General features: G+C 38.6%; 1 protein-coding gene across 1 annotated transcript in view; it reads left to right on the top strand.

Annotated features, from left to right (window-relative positions):
• The window catches only part of DOCK4 (dedicator of cytokinesis 4), a 418,723-nt gene that overhangs the window by 73,141 nt on the left and 323,817 nt on the right, over positions 1 to 21,765 (top strand). The gene's annotated exons all lie outside the window — the stretch shown is intronic.

The following is a 21,765-nucleotide window of genomic DNA, read 5'->3' as shown; positions in this document are numbered from 1 at the left end:
TGTTTTGCTGAAATCTCTCCTACATTATTGACCCTGGCAAAGAAGTTCTTTGGCTGTTTTTGTATGGTTTACATGTCTTAAAAGAGAAAAAGGAAACTTTTTTAGCTTTTCTGCCTCTTCAGTATAATACTGTCTACATAAACTTCCAGCAAAAGGTGTTGATTCAATGACAGTTTTTGGAAAGCTGGGTGCTGTGAAAGCAGGACACAGAGAGCAGAGACTGTTTAGCTGTGGGAGAGCATGTGTGCAAGCACAGGACAGTACGAGACTCCGGGGGAGAGGTTGTAGAGGCTGTGGACTGAGATGCAGAAATAGGAATTTGGGTGGGATAACAAGGAGAGGCAGAAGTAATTAAGTTGAGGCTTCCAGCATACTCCTGATGGGCCCTTCTCCTTAACAAAGTCTACTTTTGCTCCTGGGAACCATTCGTGTGTAGTTAAGGATAGTTGCTTCACCTGGGTCTTCAGTGACCTGAATGCGCTTCCGTGACTCAGGGCTTTCTGTGGAGGCTCCCTTACTTCCTAGAGAACTCTCTTATTTTAGTTCAGGTTGTTGTCAGAATCTTCTGCTGTGGTAGTACCAGATTTTATACCAAACAGGAAAGTAGGCCAACTGGTCACTTGTAGGAAATCTCCCTTGGAGGGCATCTGGAGGTATTGGGAAAAGGTAAAAACCACTTCAGAAGAAAATATTTTTAGGCAAAATATCCAGTAACAGTAAAGATGTTGAGTGAGTGTTAAGCCAAAGGGAAGTGTTACAGGTAAAGTGGATGCAGGACAGAATTTAAAGTGACAAGCAGGCATTGATAGATCTATAAATGGCTATGCTTAAACATTAATTCTAGCAAATTAAAAAAGTTGTTTGTTCTGCTAATAGTGGAACTGAAGCTTAGAGCTTCTTGAGAACCCCCAAAACATGTTTTATTTAACATTTGGGAATAATAGTTTTAATGAATAGCTGGATTTATGTGGATTGTAGTCTCTAAAAAACCAGTAATTTACTGCTAACCTGTGTTTATTTCTAATGACAACACTGAATTCAGATTGAAGATAATCTAAAGTAGGGACCAGACAGAATATATAAATGTAGTTAAACAAGAAGCATATTGTTTTCAAATACTTTTAGTAACTGGATCTAAGAAACTCTTGTCTACTATATATTACTAAGGGTTCTGTTTTAATAAATAAATATGTTATCTTAGTAACATACCATTAGTAGGTAAATAATGTTGATAAAGTGCTTTGGGGCTTTTAAGAAGTTCTCTTAAATATTAAAAATAAATCACTTTTTTTTGTGTTACTGGGTTCCCTGTCATCCTTTCTCTAGAGAAAATGTTAACTTAGACAAATTTAACATTATCCAAAACTTACCACAAATTCTTAACCACAAATTAATGAAATAGCATGGTGAAGTTAAGCTCAGTCTGTTCAGAACTCTGTTTGCTGCATGTTCTTTCTATATCAAAGTTCCTTCAATAACACTGACAATGCATGTGGCTCTGACATTCCCGCCTTTTATTTGGCACTTCTGAAGTCAGGGTGACCAGGAAGGAGGGGGATTGAGTTTTGCCAATTTTGTAAGGAAAGCCTTGGTAGGCCCCTTGCAGGATGACCAAGCCCAGGGACCTCTGTAGACTTGGGTGGTAGACTTTGGAACTCTTCTCCATGCCAGCCTTAGGAAAGGCTGATTTAACATAGTCTTTCTGGTGAAGCACTTAAGATCCAGCCACTTTCCAAAACTAAGTCCCTTTGTGAAGTCAACTTGGGTTCCTGCTACAAAAACTGTTCTGTGTTATAAGTGTTTGACAAATACTGCCACTGTGATTTTAGCTATTAGACCTTCACATTTATTTCATGGGGTTCCAGCTATGGGAGGCACATTTTATTCTGTAGAATATTATATGTTTCAGTCTGTTTCACTCATTTCCTATATTGGTAATAAACATTTTAGCACATTTTAATAAAGTATGCAACTTAAGAGATGTTAGATGACATTGAACAATACATTTTCATATATATATTATTACATACTTGCTCTGATACCCTCCCCTGCCCCCCTTTTATTGTCACTTGGATGCTGTGAACTGGACTTCTGACTTTCAAGAAGTCAGATGACAATAAGCATGCCCTTGCAAATCATGTTTCTAAAATCATCCCTAGAGTGCATGTATGTCTAGTGGAATGCAAAGCTTACTTAGAGAAAGGATGAAATTAGATAAGCCTGAAGGAAGTATAAAAATCCTGTTTAATGATCCTGTTAGGTTTTTATATAGATTAACTGTTATTAAGTGAGGAATGGTAAGTCCGTCTGGAATTTCTCATCCTCTGAATAGCTGGTTTTAGCACTATAAACCGGGAAAACTTCTGTTGTATCTCTGAATATGTAACATTGCAGTATTGCAAGCCCTAAGGCCCCTTTTCCTGAACAACATATGCTTGCATGTGGTGTGGTTTTATGCGAGCCAAACCAATCTTAGGTCTAACATGGGAGTTTATTAGTGCATATGTGCCAGAATATATATGTTGTTTAAGAGAAATTTTAGGCCTGGAGTAATGAGACATGGGCAGTTAAAGCAAAGAGCTGCTTGGGGATGTGGCGCAGGGATGAAAGCCTAACTCTGAGCACTTACATTGACCAAATGCTCTCATTACGGTCCCTGAACAGGCAAATTGTCTGCAAGTCACACTGGCCTTTCCTTTTTGCAGCACTTTCCTGCTCTTGGTACCTCTTCTCTCTGGCACCTTCTACCTCTGAGCATCCCCAAGGGGTCCAGTCCCTGTCTTAGCACCTTCAGCTTTCCTCCTTTTCATCACATAGGGAGCTGTCCTTATAGAGGCACCAGAAAAGTTCTGAGTTTATAGCTATAAAGTGTAGCACTTTTAAGAATTTTAACAAGAGGCGTTCCATAACCCAGTAGGATAAAAATCTCTAATGGTGAAATCCAGACCTTTGGGAAAGGTGCTTGTTTGGGGATGGGTTCCCTCTTTTCATACCTTTGTGCTTTCTCTGTACCCATAGTCCTGATGGGTTCCTTGATGTTCACATGAATCGTAGGGAAAGAGCTTACTGCAGTGTGCTTCAGAGGCATGGCACTCCAGTGTAGGGCATGATGGTGAGATCCCTTCGATGGAAAGACAGTTGGCTGCAAACCACCAGTTTATTTTCTCTGCTATGCCAGAAATCTCAGTAAATGAGAATTAGATGATTACTTTTGGCATCGTGGCGCTGAACCGCAAAGCTCTGTGACTACTTCCCTGGCTGCTTGCTGCCCTGGCATCCTTGCAGACACCGTGGTCCTCTTAGACCTGACTCAGCCTGCAGCTGTGAGCTGGGTACCTGGTGCCATCCATGCGGGCAAGGGCAGGAAATGCCAAATGGCCTGGCAGGTTTTAGTGTGGCCTTTGGATCCTTGCTGAGCCATATGGTGCTAAAATGTCAAACTGTTCCTAAGCCTGGGCTATGACTGAGGAGCTAAGCGAAAACACACTTCAGATAAAGGATCTGCTAAGGCGGTTGCTCCCCAGCCACTGACTTGTCACTTTGTTACTTTAACCAACTTTTGTTAAGTAGTGTTTCCTTGACAGTGGGCTACTTGTATTGTGGGAGGTACCAAAAATAAAATAATCAGCTGTTTTTTTATTGGCATAGATTATATCTTCTGGGGTTCATATATCTTGTATGTAATAAACTGTCAGTTTATTACAGAGGAGGATGAAATGAATGGGTGATTTACAAACAGAATTCAGTGGGAGGAAACTCTTAGAAACTGAAGAAAGATTAAGTTCCAAAAAAGATTGTAACATCCTTAGGTTGTGGTTGCAGAGATCTTCCTAGAAACCAAGCCTTATCCTTGTTTCCATGTGGGCTTCTTTCTGCTATATTCTGGCAATTGCCCTGTTGATGGATTGACATAATGCCTTGAGAAGTTTACTACTTGAGAAGTTTACATAGAAGTTTACTATGTGGCAAGTGAAAACATAACAGGGCCTTAGAGATGACCCCAATCAAAACATCTACAAGTGCTAAGTGATTGAGGCCAGAGGGATTGTGGCAGGCCAGAGGAAGAGAGGAAGAGATGAGTGATGTGGCTCAGATAAGCTTAGGCCTGGCAGGCTTCCTAGAGGAGATGACTGGGCTTGGGTTTGGACCCTGGAGCTCTCAGTCCTATTCTCTGTGTCTTTTCATAATAACAGTTTCTTCATAGCACAGGGTACTTACTGGTTGGGAAGAATAGCAGGAAAAGGAAGACTCAAAAAGGGTCTTTTTTCCCCTACTACTTCAGGGGATCTCAGACTTCTAGATATGCCACCAAATGCATAAATTAAACACATGTATCAGCTTCAATTTAAACCTTTGAAAAAGGCAAGTGATTTCATATATTGGATAGAGAGGTGCTATATAGCCTGAGAGAATTTTAGACTCTAAGGAATCTTTGCTGTCTTTTCAATTTAAATAACTTCTTCCTGTCTTGGTTTATAAATATTTAAAGAATTGCTTTGATTTTACCAAACTGTACTTGACCATATGTAAGCTCAGCTATGTGAAGCATTCTAAACAGCCATGTTCACATGGCGGTGTTGTGACATTTCTGGGGCTGGGTGCTCAGAAGCCAGCCTCTTCCTGTTGCCACTGACTTTCAGGGCCTGTCTGTGCCTAGTATTTAGCCCAAAGCTTTGCAATCCTAGGGCAATTACTTTGAGTGGCCCAAAGACAGTGCTCTTTTTCTTTTAAAAAATTTTTTATTTTAAACTAATTTTAGGATTATAGAAAAATAGCAAAAATTGTACCAAATCTCCTCACACCTTTCACTCACTTTGCTTCCTCTCATGTTAACGTCTTATATAACCATATAATTATCACCCCTACTTACCCTCCCTCAGAAAAAGCCTCACTCTTACCCACAAGAAGTTTATATAAGAGTGTGCTTTGCTGCATTGTGCATAATGCAAACTAAATATCTAATAGCAAATAAATGAATAAATATCCTGTGTTATTTTCATACAATGGAATGTTACATAATGGTAGAAATAAATGTCAAATGCATCATGTTGAGGAAATAAAAGCAAGTTGTGGAAGGGTATATTTGCTTAATGGTACCATTTACGTCAGTTGGAAAAGGATGCAAAATAGTACTTGATACTATATGTGCATGTGAAATAACAGCGTAAACACTGACACATACATGTAGACAATACACACAAAATTCAGGATACTGGTTCCTTGTATAAGTAGTAAAGAATGCATATAAACTTTCTATTGTACTTGCAACATTTAGTTTTTATTTATTTTTAGTTTTTAAAATGAATGGTAGGCATTCTGTGTTTCACTATAAAATTTTCTCAATATTTTCAATGACTAAAATGTTTAATTAAAAATGGTAAATAGTAATAGTACAAAAGCCCAGCCACACCATGTATAAGAAATGCATTAGTGATTAGCTTTCCTGAGAGAGTGGTGAGGAGAGAGGCATCAGTTGAATTATTGGCTCTTGTATATGAGGGAGACCTTCAACATGCCTTAGTTGTCTGTCACATTTTCTCCACCTGTTAACATTTCCATGACTGCCTTTACGTGCCTATTATGACATATGGAAGTAGAAATTAAGAGCTTCAAACTCTTCAGTAGGAGGATACAAGGCAGAGGTAAGCAAAGCTGTCTATGGCTCTGTACTCTGCCAGGGTTGATGTCCTGGCAGCCCTGCTTAACTAGCCATGTGATCTTGCCCGAGTTGTTTAACATCTATGCTTCAGTTTCATCATCTGCAGAAGGTGTATAATCATAGTCCCTGCCTATAGGGACATCTTCAGGACTAACATCTACCTACAGGGCAATATTAACATAGCTAATGCAGCTAGGTAATGTGCATAGAGCACAGAGCCCCTTCTCTTCTTCCATCTGGCTTTTGGACTCCTTATATTTGATCTCTGTAGGATTGGATTATTAGATGCTTTAAATCTGAATTAGTTGTCTGTACTTAAGAATGGGAGGGGTTTTACATTTAAAGGGCATGTAGTTCTTGCTTCACTTGAACAAATGGAACATGTAGTGGCTCTGGTTCCCCCCTGCAGCCTGGCTGTAGGTAGAGATGTCCTCATTGCAGTGTGGTTCCCGGGACTTCCTCATGTCTCTTGGGCACTGAGGCACCTGTCCATTGTCCCCTACTGTCTAACAGCTACTGTCCCAGGTGGCATTATTTGCTTGGCTCCCCACTGGCATTTGAGTTTGCAACTCCAATTCTAAAAGGTCTGTAGTGATGTTAAGAGGGAATTGTCATGTATCAGTCATTGGGACTCTCCGGAGAAGCAGAACTGGTAGGAGATTTTATACACACACAAACTTTTATTTCTCTATCTATCTATCTATCTATCTATCTATCTATCTATCTATCTATCATCTATCTATCTATCTATCTATCTAATCTATCTATCTATCTAATCTAGTATAGGAAACCCTTAGACAGCAGTTGATGCTGCAAACTTAAGGCAGAATTTCTTCTTTAGGAAAATCTCAGTGTTTGCTTTTAAGGCCTTTCAGTTGATCAGATGAGGCCCCACCTACATTATCAAGAATAAGTATCTTAACTTAAAATCAGCTGTTTGTTAGATGTTAACCACATCTACAGAATACCTTCACAGCAACACCTGGGTTAGTGTTGGACACAGTAACAGGGTGCTGTAGCCTAGCCAAGGTGACATAGGAAACTGACTGTCATAGATTGTATTCTTTTGAGTAATTTTGTGATACGTATGTGGTACCCATAGACTTTTTTCTGTCTCTCATGCTAGAGAATTGTGATGGTATTTAGGATCTTTTGAAGGAATTGAATGCAGTCTCTGAGCTTAGCAATTAAAGCCCCTTTGGGCTGGGACCTAAGAGCAGCACATTGGTGGTTGCGGATGCAAGATATTTCCTGTGGCTTGGGAGCAACAAGGAAGCTGGGTTCAGTGGTCCTAGTTAACGCCATTCAGTGTTGTGAACAGTCATGTGTAGGCTCTCAGGAGGGTTTTGGAAGAAGATGGGACGTTCAGGAAGAACTAGATCTCCTCACCAGCTCTAGAGCCGCCTGCAAGGTGTACAGGTGTGTGTTATTCCTGCTCCAGTTGTGGTATTAATGCAGGTTACGAATTCACATCTCCACCATTAGCTTCGTGGGCTTTGTGCATTGGAGGGGTGCCAACAGGGCTTAAAATGAATTCTGGCAGTGCCTTCTTTGTTTCTCAGAGATTTGTGCAGAGCTGCTTTAGAGAAGCTGAAACACAAGACAAAAACAGTCCTTGCATGCGTGTTTGTCTCTGTCATATCTTATTAAAACATTCATCAGGTAAGATAATTTTGAGCTTAGGTTCTTTACTCATGGAGAGCAGGAGTAGGGAGTTTGAATAAAGTCTCAAGACTCCATTTCTACATGTCTTTTGAGAATTCAAGACAACCTAACCTACTGAATATTTGTCTTTTGTTTCCATGAAAAAATAGGTTAGAAGCTCCAAAATTAATCTTAAAGAATGATTTAAAAAAAACCCAAACAACCCAACATCTTAGCCTCAGAGTTTTCATCTCAGGAAACATGTTCTCTGTAGAACATACTGAGATGCTGAAGAGCAAACCTGGAGGTGTAGAGTTCATGGGCCCTGGGCAGGGTCTGGATATTGCAGTGTTGAAGGACCGTGTCCTGCAGGTGGGCGATATAGGCACCAACATTCTACATCCTGATTTCCTGTCCTGGGGGAGAGCGTAGAGCCTTGTACTGGTTGTTTGTTGTTCTGACTGATCTACTTTTATCCCTCATCAGAACCCTGTGGATTAACCCTGGATTTTTCTTGGGAGAATTCCAGCTGTGTTAGTGTTTATTCTTGGATTAGGTCACAAGCTTCTGGGTGGGAAGAGCAGTGAATTTGGACTTGGGAGCTGTGGCAGCCCATCTTGGCTCAGTGGGTACCTTCGCTTCTCAGGCCTAGGCACGTGACTTAGGCCTCTTTTTCCTTGTCTTAAACGCAAGGGGATTGAGCAAGATGTGAACTGAAATTCTAGACATACTGTATTGTGCTTGCTGTAGAAACTGCGCCTTGGCAAAAATTTGTAGCCTGGTTCCAGCCTCTCACAGTTCCTGGATCCCTCTACTTTCTCCTCAGCTAACATCCTCTTTGTTCAGTGACAGCTTGTCATTCACGTCAATGGCTGTTTTGTCTGTATCTGAAGGTCTCACTCTCTCTCAGACCCCTGACCCCACCATCTTCCTATTTTTCCTCAGTCAAGGATTTTACTGTGCTTTCAGCCATCTTTATTGGTCCTCTGAGTTGTGTGGTCCTGACTTTTTTTTTTTTTTAAGAAAAACTCATAATTATCACTGCTAATCTGTGAAGTGTTGCTGTTTTGTCACACCTGGCTATTGAAAGTATCAGCCTGCCACTGAATTTGTTAATTTGATGCTTTTCCCGTTCCCTCTCAGTTTACGTTTGATGAAATGAAATTCCATTCTTGCATATCCTAAGGTTAGACTTATATATTGCCCTTTCCTAAGCCTTGTCTTGTCTACAAGTTGTCTTTTATATTTCAAAAATGATACTCTTGATGAAATTGCTGCTGCTGCTGCAAAAAAATCCAACAGGAGTGCCTGCTGTTGGGATCAGTGGTCACTGGGTCTAGAACCCCTTGTTTTCTTGTTGCAGACTGCCTTACTCTGGGGACTAATAATGCTTTTGTTCAAGGAAATTACTCCTTGCAGGGGGTTTTTGCATGCTTCCTACTCAACAGGAAAGAGGTAGCATTTTCAGTTTAGAGGTAGCTGGACTCCGTGCCGTTAGCAGCACTTCCTAATCCTGGAGACCCTGGTTTTTAATGTGCGTGATTGCTTGCAGGACCTGCTGCTTCTGTTGACACTACCAGCTTCTTGCAGGAGCAGGCGGTTATGTTGTAGGGCACTGGGTGTGGACAGGGATATGGTGGTGGCTCCTCTCAGAATCTGGATATACAATGAGCTCTTCTAATCTATTTGGAACCACTCATACCCTCTTCCTGTAAGGTATTCTGGCATTCTGGTATTCAGACTCGGCCTCCACATGTGTTACCTGAATATACATATATACATGCTAAACTTTCTTCTGCAAATACTTACATGGTCATTCTACTTCAGCTCTACCAAAGAGAGAGTAACCCATGCATTACATTCAGTGTCAAGAATAAGGGTAGTAATTGTCCTCCTGTATTCTGACTCAAGCCAAACTACTGAGAATATAGTTATATTCTTTCTGGACAAAACATTTTTTAGGAGGATGTTGACAAATTTGGAGTGGATCCCAAAGTGGGCAAGCTTGAGAAACCACATCATATGGAGGATGCTTGTAGGGAGGGAATTACTTAGTCTAGAGGTAGATGATGGCAATGGCTAACACTGTACTGAATGCTGACTGTGTGCAAAGCACTGTGCAAAACATCTTATGTGTGTCACCCCATGTGTTGAACATGGAGAATGCCTGTGAGGCAGAGAATATAAATGATGGAACCCAAGTACAGAAAAGTGTGACGCAGGTCAAGGTCAACCAGCTAGTAAACGGGGGACTGCTGCCCCATCCAGGAGTGTCTGGCTCCAGGGCCTTGCTCCTTACATCTACTTCAGAGAATATTTGTCAAACATGAAATGGACTAGCCATTGAAGAGAGATTAGGCCAGGCCTGTGTGAGACACTATCTGACTGTGTTTTACTGCATCTGAGATACCACTGATTACAAGACGCATCATTATTTTATTTGCCACTAAGAAAAATTGCTGCCAATTAGCATTTGACATACAATTAATTGTAAGGCACTTTCTGATTTTATAGTTGTTAAAATGTGAAGAAAGTATGTCTTAGAACAGATGGAAAAATGTTGTGTTCTTCCAGATCTTGGACCAAAGAACCAAGCTCTAGGAAGATTGTAGCTCGAGGAAATGCTTTCCAGCCTCTCAAAGCTGCTGAGAAATGTTAACTCCTGTATCAGAGGACTTGACACATAGCAGGGGCTCAGCATCAAGTTCCCTGTCCTATCAGTGTTCAGACTGGCCAGTCTTTCCAGGTGATGGAAAGGGGTTTACTCAGTTGAGTAGAAGGTGAAATGAATGACTTAGGATCCTTCCAAATCTTATTCTCCATGTAATCCAATGAGAGTTTGACACATAGTAGGTGCTACATACATGTGTGAATGAGTGAATTATGGCATTTTGTAGCTGACTTATCTTTTCATAAATGTCTGGATTAAGCTAATAAAAATTATTTTTTTATGAAACATAACATAAAGGGCACTACACAGCAATCACAGAAAATTTAAAATGTGCTTGGCAATTATCTGGTAAAGTCCAGACTTTTTAGCTTAGCTCTGGAGGCACTCTACACTTGCACCACCCCATCTTTCCTGCCTTTTTGCTTCTTCCTCAAATCGTATAGCTGAACCCCATTGTGCTTACCCATTGAAAAGGAATTATGAGTTACCATAAATAAAGTTCATAGATAGTATCAGCATACATGCTAGCCTTCTGGGAAATGGCAGTGTTCTCTTTCTCCTCATTTCTCAAATCATCCATCCATCTCTGCTTTTCAAAATCCTATTCATCCTTCAAGACCCAATTTAAATTCCATTTCCTCCCCAAAACCTGGACTGATCACATAAATTAGGGATAATCTGCCTCTTCTTGATGCCTAGAGTATTTTTTATACCATTCTGATGGCATTTACAACATTTGACCTTGAACTCTGGTTATTTGTATTTGGTCTTTTGTCTTCCACCTGATTATAAGCTCTAAGGGCAGAGACAAATCTTATTCACCACATAATCCAGTGAGAGTTTGACACATAGCAGGTGCTACATGCATGTATGAATAAGTGAATGCATTTTGTAGCTAACTTATCTTTTCATAAATGTCTGGATTATGCTAATAAAAATTATTTTGTGTCCTCTGAGTACATTGTACTTGTCTGTGGGAGTGGAAATTGTGGCATGATTTTAGGCTGAGTGATTTACAGCCTGGGACTGCAGATGTGAAATAAACCACAGAGATAAAAAGCCTACAAGCAGTTAATGTTTTTTGTTTGTTTGTTGCTGGTCCTTCAAAGTTTCTATGCTTCTTTTTATATTAAAACATTTATATTAGACATAAAATGAGGCAAGTTTCCTTTTTTTGCTTTTCCCAGTTTCTTTAGAGCTTTGAAATTTTGCAAGCTGTTGATTTGGATTATAAACCACAGTGAAGTAAAAAAAAAAACCCAAAAAACCAACTTTTAGAATATGTTTAATTTATAGTAATACCTTTGGAAATTGGTCCAAAGAATTCTTTCAACCTGTGACAGTGGTGTATGACACAAGAGAAAAATCTGATTAATTCCTGAGTATTGCCTAATACTTGGTTTTCTCCTGGCTGAAAATTTAGATGATTATTTTGGATCAAGTGGTCTGGAATTAGATGAATGTGGAAGGGAATTGATGAGGATAAGGTGGTTGGTATTTTTTATTATTTTCTACACCTATTAGTCTTTTCAGTTGGCTTTTCAGATATTCCTGGGAAAGCAATGAAAGTCAGTTTTTCATCATTATATTTTGGTGGTAAGTTGGAGTGGTTTAATTTTTTTTTGGTGAGAGGAATGATTACAACTTAATGTAATCCTTGGAAAAGAGAGAGTTAGAAAAAGCTATTGTGTATTTTTTTTTTCTGTAAGTTTCTGATGGCTTCTATTCTACAGTTCTCTAATTCCTTGCATAATAGTCTGCATGTAGGTTATTCAAGGTGGCAAGCTATCAGTTGAGTGGATGTGATACTGGAAGCTTTGACTGATGGCTTTCAGTTGATTAAAGGAGAAAGGTTATATACTTAATAAGAATTTGCTTTAGGGAATGAAATTAATAAATAAGTTAGGTTATAATTGGGTATTGGAATAAATTTAAAATAAATTTATTGGAATAAATTTAATTGCATTCAGAGAAAAGTTTTTCTTAAATATTTACTGTATCTATGGTACTGTCTCAGGAAAGTATATAGAGATATTTTAATGCCCTAGCTTTGACCCAAAGCATGAAGGACAGAAAGGTAAAGGTTAAAATGATAAGAAAAAAACATTTAGTTCCATGATTTTAGCTATTTTTAAATGAGCTAAAGTTCAGTCCATCTTTACCAATAAGCTTGAATCATATTTACTTGACAAATATGCTAAATTTTAATTTAGCAATGTAAAGGAATCAATTTAAGAGGCCCCTATCAGAATAATTATATATTAGTTAAAGCAAATTATGACTTAGTTAAGGCAAAATTGATTGGCCAAAAATTTAGAAAGAGTAAATTATATAAAAGGGACTTTATTGATTATGCAAAGATTGTATTTATATAAAATTTATTTGTGTATATCTGCTTTAAGGGTGAATAAATTTTACAGCAATCAAGACTAGATACTGATTAAGAAAATCATTGAAGTAAATGTCTTTTCATCATGACATATTACTCCTACTCTAAGAAATGGAGGATGCTTCATTGAATCATAGCCCAGGCATTTTGCTATTAAATAAGATAATACCCCTGAGGTTTTTCCAAACATACCTTGATATGCTTACCATTTTAGAATCTACTCCTTTATTTACTTGTCTTAGGTAGTTTGCCTATTGTATTTTTTAAAAGTTGTTTCAAAATATTAGAAAAGAACATTCCTACATACAGTTCATTGGCTTGGCCGGCCACATCAAGTCTGATGTCTTTGAACAGATCACTTTAAGAGGTGCAGCATCTTGATGGATTGGTTGATAGTTTACCCCCAACCCCCACCCCGCCTCCACCCCTGTTAGTATCCCTGCTGCCTCAGGGAGAAGGAAGAGTGTTACTGTATAGCAAAGGCTCAGCCCAGTTTCTTCATCTTCTTTGTCCTGAGTCTAAATTATAAAGGGTCTGGGACTTTGTCTAATGACAACTGAAATGATTCTGAAGCATTGTCATGGAATGAAGAATTCAAAGTAATATGAATAATATGAATTGTGTGTTTACATTTTTCACGATGTACAGTTGGCCTAATCCAAAGTAGTGTCTGTTTAAAAACCAAATCCTGGCCTCCACTATGGTACAAGTTTCACCAAACGACAGTTAACCTGACAACATGTGATACATCCTAATATTTTCTTTTCCACTCTATTCCATACCATTGCACTCCATTCCATTCCAAAAATTGATTGCATGAACCATTTTAGGAACCATAAATGAGACATAAACTTACAGTTTGAGAAATACTGACCCAAAGTAATAAATGCCTGCCTGTATATGGTACTTTTCCAAAGGAACAATCTTTGTCGTTTATAAGCAAGATTAAGTGTCTCCATCAGTTCTGGGTTCTATTTTGGTTTCTGTCTAGCTAGAAAGAACTGTGCCTGGCCATGCCTCTGCATTTCAGAGCTTGGGTGGCTCCCACAGGGGCACACATGGTCACACCATCCTTACCTGTCAGTGCCTCTCCCTCTAACACTTGCAAGAAGTGGTCTGACCCGTATCCCCATGCTGGAATTGGGTTCTAGGGAAGACCTAGAAGCCTCAGGGCAACCTCAGTATCAGAGGAGAAGATAATTCTTCTGGAATGTAGGGATATGCCATTATCTTGGAATTTGGGATTCTAAATGCTGAGGAAAGACATTCTGAAGAACTAAGAGTCTGAATAATCCTGATGGAATATCTCAGAAACTAAGTGTCTGAATTCATCCATTTCATTTTCATTCACTGTCAATTGAAACTTGGGAGCAAAACTTGGAACTTCTGACAGAGTAAGTCCTGGTTTATGTGGGCCTCCCTGCTTGACGAATTCTGCCAGGAGGATGGGTCTGTCAAGGTGAGGGGCCAAGCAACCAAGTATAATACAGGAGTAAGTTTGCCTCAGGCTAGAGAATATTCTGCTCATCCTTTAACAGCCTTTCTCCATGTGACTCATGCTTCCTCCTCCTTTGTAACCGAGGATATTGAATATAGGTTAAATAACAAGACTGAGGGTCTTTTTTTTTCCCCCTTTAAAGCATTTATCCAAATGCCTTGCCATGTATATGCATGCCTGCAGTCTGTAGCTTCCTGTAAAGTTCTGTCAGGGGAGGGATACCATCAATCTTTATGCTGTTTCTAGATACTATCTCTGTGTGAATGTTTGTTGTTCTATTTTTAGCACTGCGTCCTTTGTGTGAGCTGCCACCAGACTGGGATGACCGAATGTCCTGTTTTCCTCCCAGCGTTTTCCTAGTTAAGTTCCATTCTTTTGTTTGTGATACCTAGAAATCCTTTTTGGGATGGCAGTCTGTTCTTTAATTGTGTCAAACTGAATTTCACTTGAAACTGTTCCTTTGAAACTGTGTGTCTTAAACCTCTTCAGGAATCCCTGTAGTTAAGACAAAAGGACCCCAGAGAAAATGACCTCTGGCTCTGAACTAAGGCGCCACTTTACATGGGGTTAAGGGAGCCTATCAAAGTGAAATCCCTAAGCTAAACACCTTGACAGCCCACCGTTTCCCTAATGGTCTAAGGAACTGCCACCCCCTCTGTCCACATCCTTCATGTCATTCCTTAATACAGATATCAGTAAATAGTTCTGAAAAAAGATTTTAAAGCTTTCTGGCCCACAGTGTTGATGAGCATATTGAAGGTCCCTTGTGTCTGAGTTAGTCTTCTGCCTCCAGACCCTGTGTGTTTTTCCTGCAGGATATCGGCCTCTTTCCAGGAATGGAATTCAAAAGCATTTCCTCCTTGCCTTGTACCTGTGTATCATTTTGAAGTCATGAAGTTTATTATAACCATACTTAGTCCTTTTCCCCTTTTCCTCTCTTGGATTATTTGGGTCATGTCTTTCTTTTCTGTCACATCTGTTGCATCCCCTATCATCTCTGTGCAATACAATTTTTTTGGTCTTGTCCTCATGGCATGGTACTTGACTCTTTACAGGCAACTGGCAAATGTTTGTAACGAGACAAGTGCATGAATAAATAATGTATGTATCACATTTTAACTCCTTCATATGGTGCACCATGCCTGCATTCATTGTCATTCATTAATTTAGTAAAAACTCATTTATTGAGAGGCATTTTGTTAGGGACTGAGGGAACCAAGAGGAATAAGACATAGTTATCACCCCGAAAAGTCCATGGTTCATTAGATATGAAGGTAGTTGGCTTCTTTCTTGCCTTATAAAGCTGTGGGAAATTAGTACCTTATGTAGGTGAATAATGCACCTTGATGTTTATCCATTCAGTTGGTGTTGCTGGATCCTGATAGCAGTCCTTGCCTCCTTTGCCCTCCCCAGGTAGACAGGGGGTCACAGTACTGCATATACTCGATGCCACTGATTGATCAGTCACAGGCCACAGCACATTTGAAAATAATCTCAGGTACTGAAAAGTGAGCTGATCTCATCCAGCATAAGGCATATATTTCATACCCAGAATTTTAAATTAATTCTAAGATTGGAAGACACCTCAAAAATGACATAAGGTAGAGTCACATTTGTTAGTTTTTAACACACGTTTATGGGTTACAGCGTGCCCTTTCCTTGATATCACAGAGGTTCTCACTGTGCATAAGCCTGTGTATTTCAAAGCTAACTTGATATTGAAAGAAATGGCTCTGTTTATTGTCTAAAATACTGAAAGTCAAATGGATTTATTTTTGGTAGCTTTTACTGATGTAATGACTTGACATAAAATAAAAACTCTGTTCCAGAGATTGTGAATTACTGCCCACGTGGATTCAACTTTGCAATGCCATTAATATTTTTCTGCCACAGTGAACAAAGCTGTTAAATTTAAATCAAGAATTATGGGTTCCCTTTGGTAGGACACCTCTATATTTTTACTCACCCCCTGTACATTTTACTTTTTTCCAGATTTTCTAACTTAAAACATGGCTTAAGTTTATTTTAAGAGTATAGATCAGCTCTGAGAAAAGGCAAGATTGAATAAAAACATGCTGGGAGTATGTTAGATGAAATTTCCTGTAGCTTTTGTGTACAAGTTGAGCTAGTGATTTTGATGCCATTCATCATTGCCTTAATTTTACTTCTCCAGGAGAATCTACTTGCTTTGCTTAGTCGGAAAATACACTGACAAAACATCACATTATCATAATTTTGGGGAAAATTGTTAGAAGCATGATATCTCATTTAATTTAAGTAGTAAAAGGTGTGCATGTGGGGAAGAGAAATAAAATATAGGTATCTTAGACAAAATATAAAGAGGGGAAGTGTTAAGGGACCCCTGTTATTGGTGGAGTGTGGTGGGAGTGTAGCCTTGAATGTTAAGACTTCCCATTTGTAGCTCAGTGCTACTCACCTTTAGGACCTGGTGCCAGCTTCTTTCTCATGGTTGTCACCCCACCCGACACTTCCTCATGGTGCTGTAAACCTGGGGTGCTGTCCTGGCTCATGGCTTCCAGGAATGCTCTTTCCTTCCAGTTTTGCTGGGTGATGCCTATTCAACCTTCAAACTGGGCTCAGATTTCACTTCTTGGAGGAAACCTCTGTGCCCTTTCTAGAAGAGTCAAGTGCTTCCAAATCTGGATGTATTTAAGGCCTTGTTCATTTGAATAAGGATTCCCAAGGACTTGATGGTGAGGGAATGGCTTTTCTGAAAGCTAAATACTATATATATTAATATGTGTACGTTTTCATTTTCTTCCATTGTAAAAGGTGTGCTAGAGAACTGGACTGTGAGTCAGGTGACAAGGATTCTAGTCTCCAGTCTGCTGCTAGTTTGAGATTTGGGAACTCACAACCTCTTAAGAGAAGGGATGTTACCCGGGCAGGCTGCTGTTTACAGGTATCTACATATTAACAGGGAGAAGCTAAAAAGCTGCTTGGGATTTTTCTTTTCTTTTTTACTTTTACTTGTGAAATATTTATAATTATAGACTCACAGGATATTACTTGCATATGAAAAGTCCCATGTACCCTTTACCCAGCTTCCCCAATGATCACATCTTTTGTAGCTGTAGTTTATTATCAAAATCAGAACACTGATGCTGACACATCACTGTTAGCTAGACTACCTGCCTTGTTCAGTTTGTCCTTGCACTAGTGTATATGTGTGTAATTTTGTGCAATTTAATCTTGTGTACAGATTCCTGTAACTGCCACCATAATCAGGATACAGACTGTTCCATCGTGCAAAGGACTTCCCCTAAGCCACTCCTTTATAGGAGCACCTGTCTCTCTCCCTGGTCTCTGGCCCCTCGTAACTACTTCTTTGTCTGTTCTCCTTCTTTGTAATTTTGTCATTTTTGAGAATGTTATATAAATGGAATCATACTGTATATATCCTTCGATATTGGCTTTTTTTCTTTTTACTAAGCTTAATACCTTGAGATCCATTCAAGTTGTTGCATGTATCAACATTTCATTCTTTTTTATGGCTGAGTACTGTTCCATAGTATGGTCATAGCAGAGTTTGTTTGACCATTCATCCATTGAAGAATATTTGGGTTATTTCCAGTTTGGGGCCATAACCAATAAAGCTGCTATGAATGTTCATATAAAGGCTATTGTGTGCACGTAAGTGTTCACCTCTCTAGGATAACTGCCCAAGAGTACAGTTACTAGGTCATATGGTAAGTGCATGTTTAGTTTTATAAGGAACTGCCAAACTGCTTTCCAGAGTGACTTTACCATTGTACACTTTGGTCAGTAATGTATGAGCTGTCTCAGTTTTTAAGGTGATAGCAGTTTTACACTGAGAAAGTCATCTGAGTACAGGAGTCAGAATCTTCTATGATTGGAGAAGGATAGTAGTGGAATCTTCCCTTGCCTAAAGATTGTAAGAGGTGTCTAAATTATGTGTTTATGGTGCTATTCATCTCCTTGAATGTTGTTTTAAATAAATGAGTCATAGACTTTCTTTACAAAGACACATACACATACTTATTGGCTATGTAACAATGATTTATTCCATTATTGTTTTCATTTGCAGCTATTTAGGGTAATACTGCCCGAATCAGACACCAGTGGGGACAATGATCTAATGTGTGGATATAGACTTGGGAGCGAGAGAGATGGTGTTTAATTTACAACTCTTCCCCATTTTAGCTGCTGGTATTTATCTGAGCTTTAGCTTCATCTTTATTTTGGAGATGAACTACCTAATTCACGGAGCCATTCGGAGAACTGAGTAGAATAATAGCATGGTCTCCTGGATTGTGGTAGGTACTCAGAGATCCTCTGTCTTTGAGGATTTTAGTGTTCTGTCTTTTTGATTTTATGTTGATAAGAAATAGCCAACATATCCATTGGCTATAGTTTTACATAAGAGAGAAAAATCCATTCATGATTCTCTAATAATAAGAACAGTGATGATGAGCCTTCCATTTACTGATAACATGTTGTGTGTAGCACTATGCTTATTAGCATGAATTACCTGTCTCATTTAAGTTTCTCAGCAGATCCATGGCTAGGTACTCTTTCAGTAACCATTTCTCAGATGAGGGAAACCTAGGCTTAGAGAGGTTAGTTAACTTGATGAAGGTCACATATCTTGGGAAGCTGAATTTGAACCTGATTCTGTCTCTTGATCTTTAACCATTAACCTGTACTCATTCCTTAATGTCAATTGTTTTTTTAGATGCAGTTCTTTGCACAATGTGGATAAAATTGTAATATTTCCAGAATATCTCACTTGGCTTTAGTGCATCTTCATATCAATAGGCATTCCTCTGGGGTGGAGAGAAGTTCATCTCCATATCAGGGTAATTACCTGGGCAACTGAGGGCTTATCTGAACCTGAGAGGTTAGGGGGAGTACTGGTTTTGCTTCTGCTGGAGCAGGAGAGACAGCCTCAGACTGCAGTTTGTAAGCAATAAATAGGTTTTAAACTTTATTTCTCCCTTTGACTGATTTCAGTTTTAGAGGTATTTTATCCCAGGATTTCCTTTCCCTGGAGATACACATGGCATAAATGATAACTGAATTAATTGCCAGGTACACTTGCTGGATTCATAGGGAGCATACATAGCCTTCTTAGAAGTACTTTTGATCTTTGTCTAGAGGTCATCTGGAAGCAACCACACATACAGAATCACTTCACATTTTAGGAAGAAAGAATCTGACTACCCTTAGTATTTTTTAAATAGCTGGTTTGGATTTTTGAAAGGAAAGATAATTATTCTAAATGACGTGGTAGAAAAGGCTTTGGGGTCACTCCATTGTAGGGGTGGGGGGAAGCATTGTCTCTAAAACATATGATTTTTCCCCACACAGTACAATTTAGATCATAAAGATACTATAGAAAGTAGTAGATATTCCAATTCATTACCTTATAATGAACTCTCCCATCTCTTCATCAGGGACATAACTTAAACAAAATGTATAATTCCATATTTCTTATAATTCCAGAGTTGGTGGGGCTGTGGAATTCAGGTTGGCTGTTTTCACAGTGAGGCCCTGGTGGCTTTAGGACCATGCTCACTCGTGAAGCTTCTTTATGAAACTATGTTTTGATGCTTGGAATACCAAGTTCATTTTTTGGATGAATGTCTCATGTAAGTCTGTTTATTTCATATCACTTTTTCAGCACACTAATAGATTCAAATACAGCCTATGTTTTAAAGGCTTAATTAAGCACATTATGGTTAGGAAAGTGGTAGAAAAAATAAAACTCATACAAGAAATGTATCAGTAAATGTATTGCTTTACTGAATTAGCTTTGTTCTTTCAATTAAAAACAGGGAAATAAACCAAAAAAAATTTTAAACAGTATTAAATGAGTAACTGCTATGGGACAGGTGCTATGCTAGGCTGTTGGTTACTTTATTTTATCCTTACCACAGTGTTAAGAAGTAGTTGGTAATATTTTTCCCATTTTATGAATGAGAAAATGAGGTTTCCGAAGTCATGTGGTCAGTGAGTGGTTAGGCCCCTCTTCATTTATTGCTCTTCTTTCTCCCAGCCATGATCTTCCCTTTGTTACACTGAGGTAAGGAGAAATAAAGCTGGTATTGGTCTGGTTAAAGAGGGGTTATGCTGGTGGAGTATCCTGGAGTGTGGCTGTGTGGTCACAGGTGGAATACTTTAAGCAATTCATTTCTCATTTAAATGTAAATGCAGAGTATGTTCTGTTAACCATTTCTAACTTACCCGATGTGTTACACATATGAATAAATTGTAGAGAATGTTGGTTTATTATGTCACTTGAAGTGTTTTCTCCATGATCAGGAAAACTAATACACTATTTTCAGGATAAACTTGTAATTACAATTAATACAAGGACAGAACAAGAGGGTTGCCCCCTAACCATGGATAATCTTTCTGTTGCTTGTAGACTCCTATCTAGATTTCTTCTATTAAGGTTTAACAGATGTTATTTAGTTTTTAAAGCAGATTTTCCTTCCTTATAACAGCTGATTTAGTGGAGAATGGAAATTAGCATGCCTGCCTTGAGTTCTAAGAGGAGGACACAGTAAGAAGATAGTTCAGGCCATACTGGATCCAGAATATAAAATTTACTATGAGTATTCCGTGATAAGTAGTGAAAAATTTATTGAGTAGTTGATACATTGGGTAATTAAGAATATTATTTCCTTTTTTGTATAGGAATGAAAGATTTCCTACCTTGATAGCTAAAATTCCAAATGCTATTTGCTTGAATTGTGGAAATGATGGATAGAAACTGGGTTTAGTTAGCTAGACATTTTTTGACTTTGAGTCACAGATTTGTTCACCTGTACTCTTTACAAAGACAGCCATCCTCTCAGAGTCACTCTTTTGTGTTGCTAAATTCCTTATCCTGTTTACGAGAGAATTGCAAGTGATCTTGCTCTTGACTTCCTTAAAGAAATGTGGAGTTTAGTGTGTATTTGATAACTTAAAGACAGCCACCAGTAAAGTAAAAACAAGATTTCAACTTCCAAAACACTAAAATAAGTAAAAGCAGACAAAATCCTAGTTTTTATAATGAAACAGGAAATAAAGTACATAGCATATAGACACACAAAAAGGATGAAATAAAATATCAAAATAAATGCAAACATCTCTGTCATTTCAATAAATACATTTGGGCTAAACACTAGAGGTTTCAAATTCAGATTGGGTTTTAAAAAATATGACTACTGTTCATAAGAGACAGTCTTAAAACATAGCGACCTACCTCTAGAGTAGTCAAATTTATAGATATAGAAAGTAGAAAGGTGGTTTCCATGGGTGGGGAGAATTGGGAATGGGGAGTTTCTATTTAATGGATATCGAGTTTAAGATTTGCAATATGAAAAAGTCCTGAAAACAAGTTTCATAACAATATGAATATATTTCACGCTACTGACCTATACACTTAAAAATGATTAAGATGGTAAATTGTATGTTGTGTTTTTGCCACAATTAAAAAAAATGACCCATCAAAATGAAAAATAAAAAGACAGACTAAGATCTGTTATCAATACCAAGTGAGAATCCAGTGTGACAATATTAGTATCAGACAAAGCAGAATTCCATTGTATTGTTTGCATCATTTTTTTTGCCCTCAGCAACAAATGTAAATCAAGTACTAATAGAAGTAGAAGGAGGAATTGATCAAAGTATAGTAGTGGTGGTGAACTTTTAGTTCTATATTGAAATAGAAAGGAGTATTCATTTATGTTAAATAAGAGATCAGTTATTGTGCACCAGGAAGGTTACTGGGGACTTTGGTGAGAGCAGTTTCCATGGGTGGGTGGGGTCAGAACCACATCTCACATAGAGAAATGAGGGGAGCCATAAAGCGGGGACCCACAGACCCTAAAATATCTATGTTTGTCTCTGTCGTCCTGCCTAGAGTTATT

The sequence above is a fragment of the Manis pentadactyla genome, chromosome 7, assembly GCF_030020395.1.
Source record: "Manis pentadactyla isolate mManPen7 chromosome 7, mManPen7.hap1, whole genome shotgun sequence".
Classification (NCBI taxonomy): domain Eukaryota; kingdom Metazoa; phylum Chordata; class Mammalia; order Pholidota; family Manidae; genus Manis; species Manis pentadactyla.
This window is presented reverse-complemented; position numbering and strand designations above follow the sequence as displayed.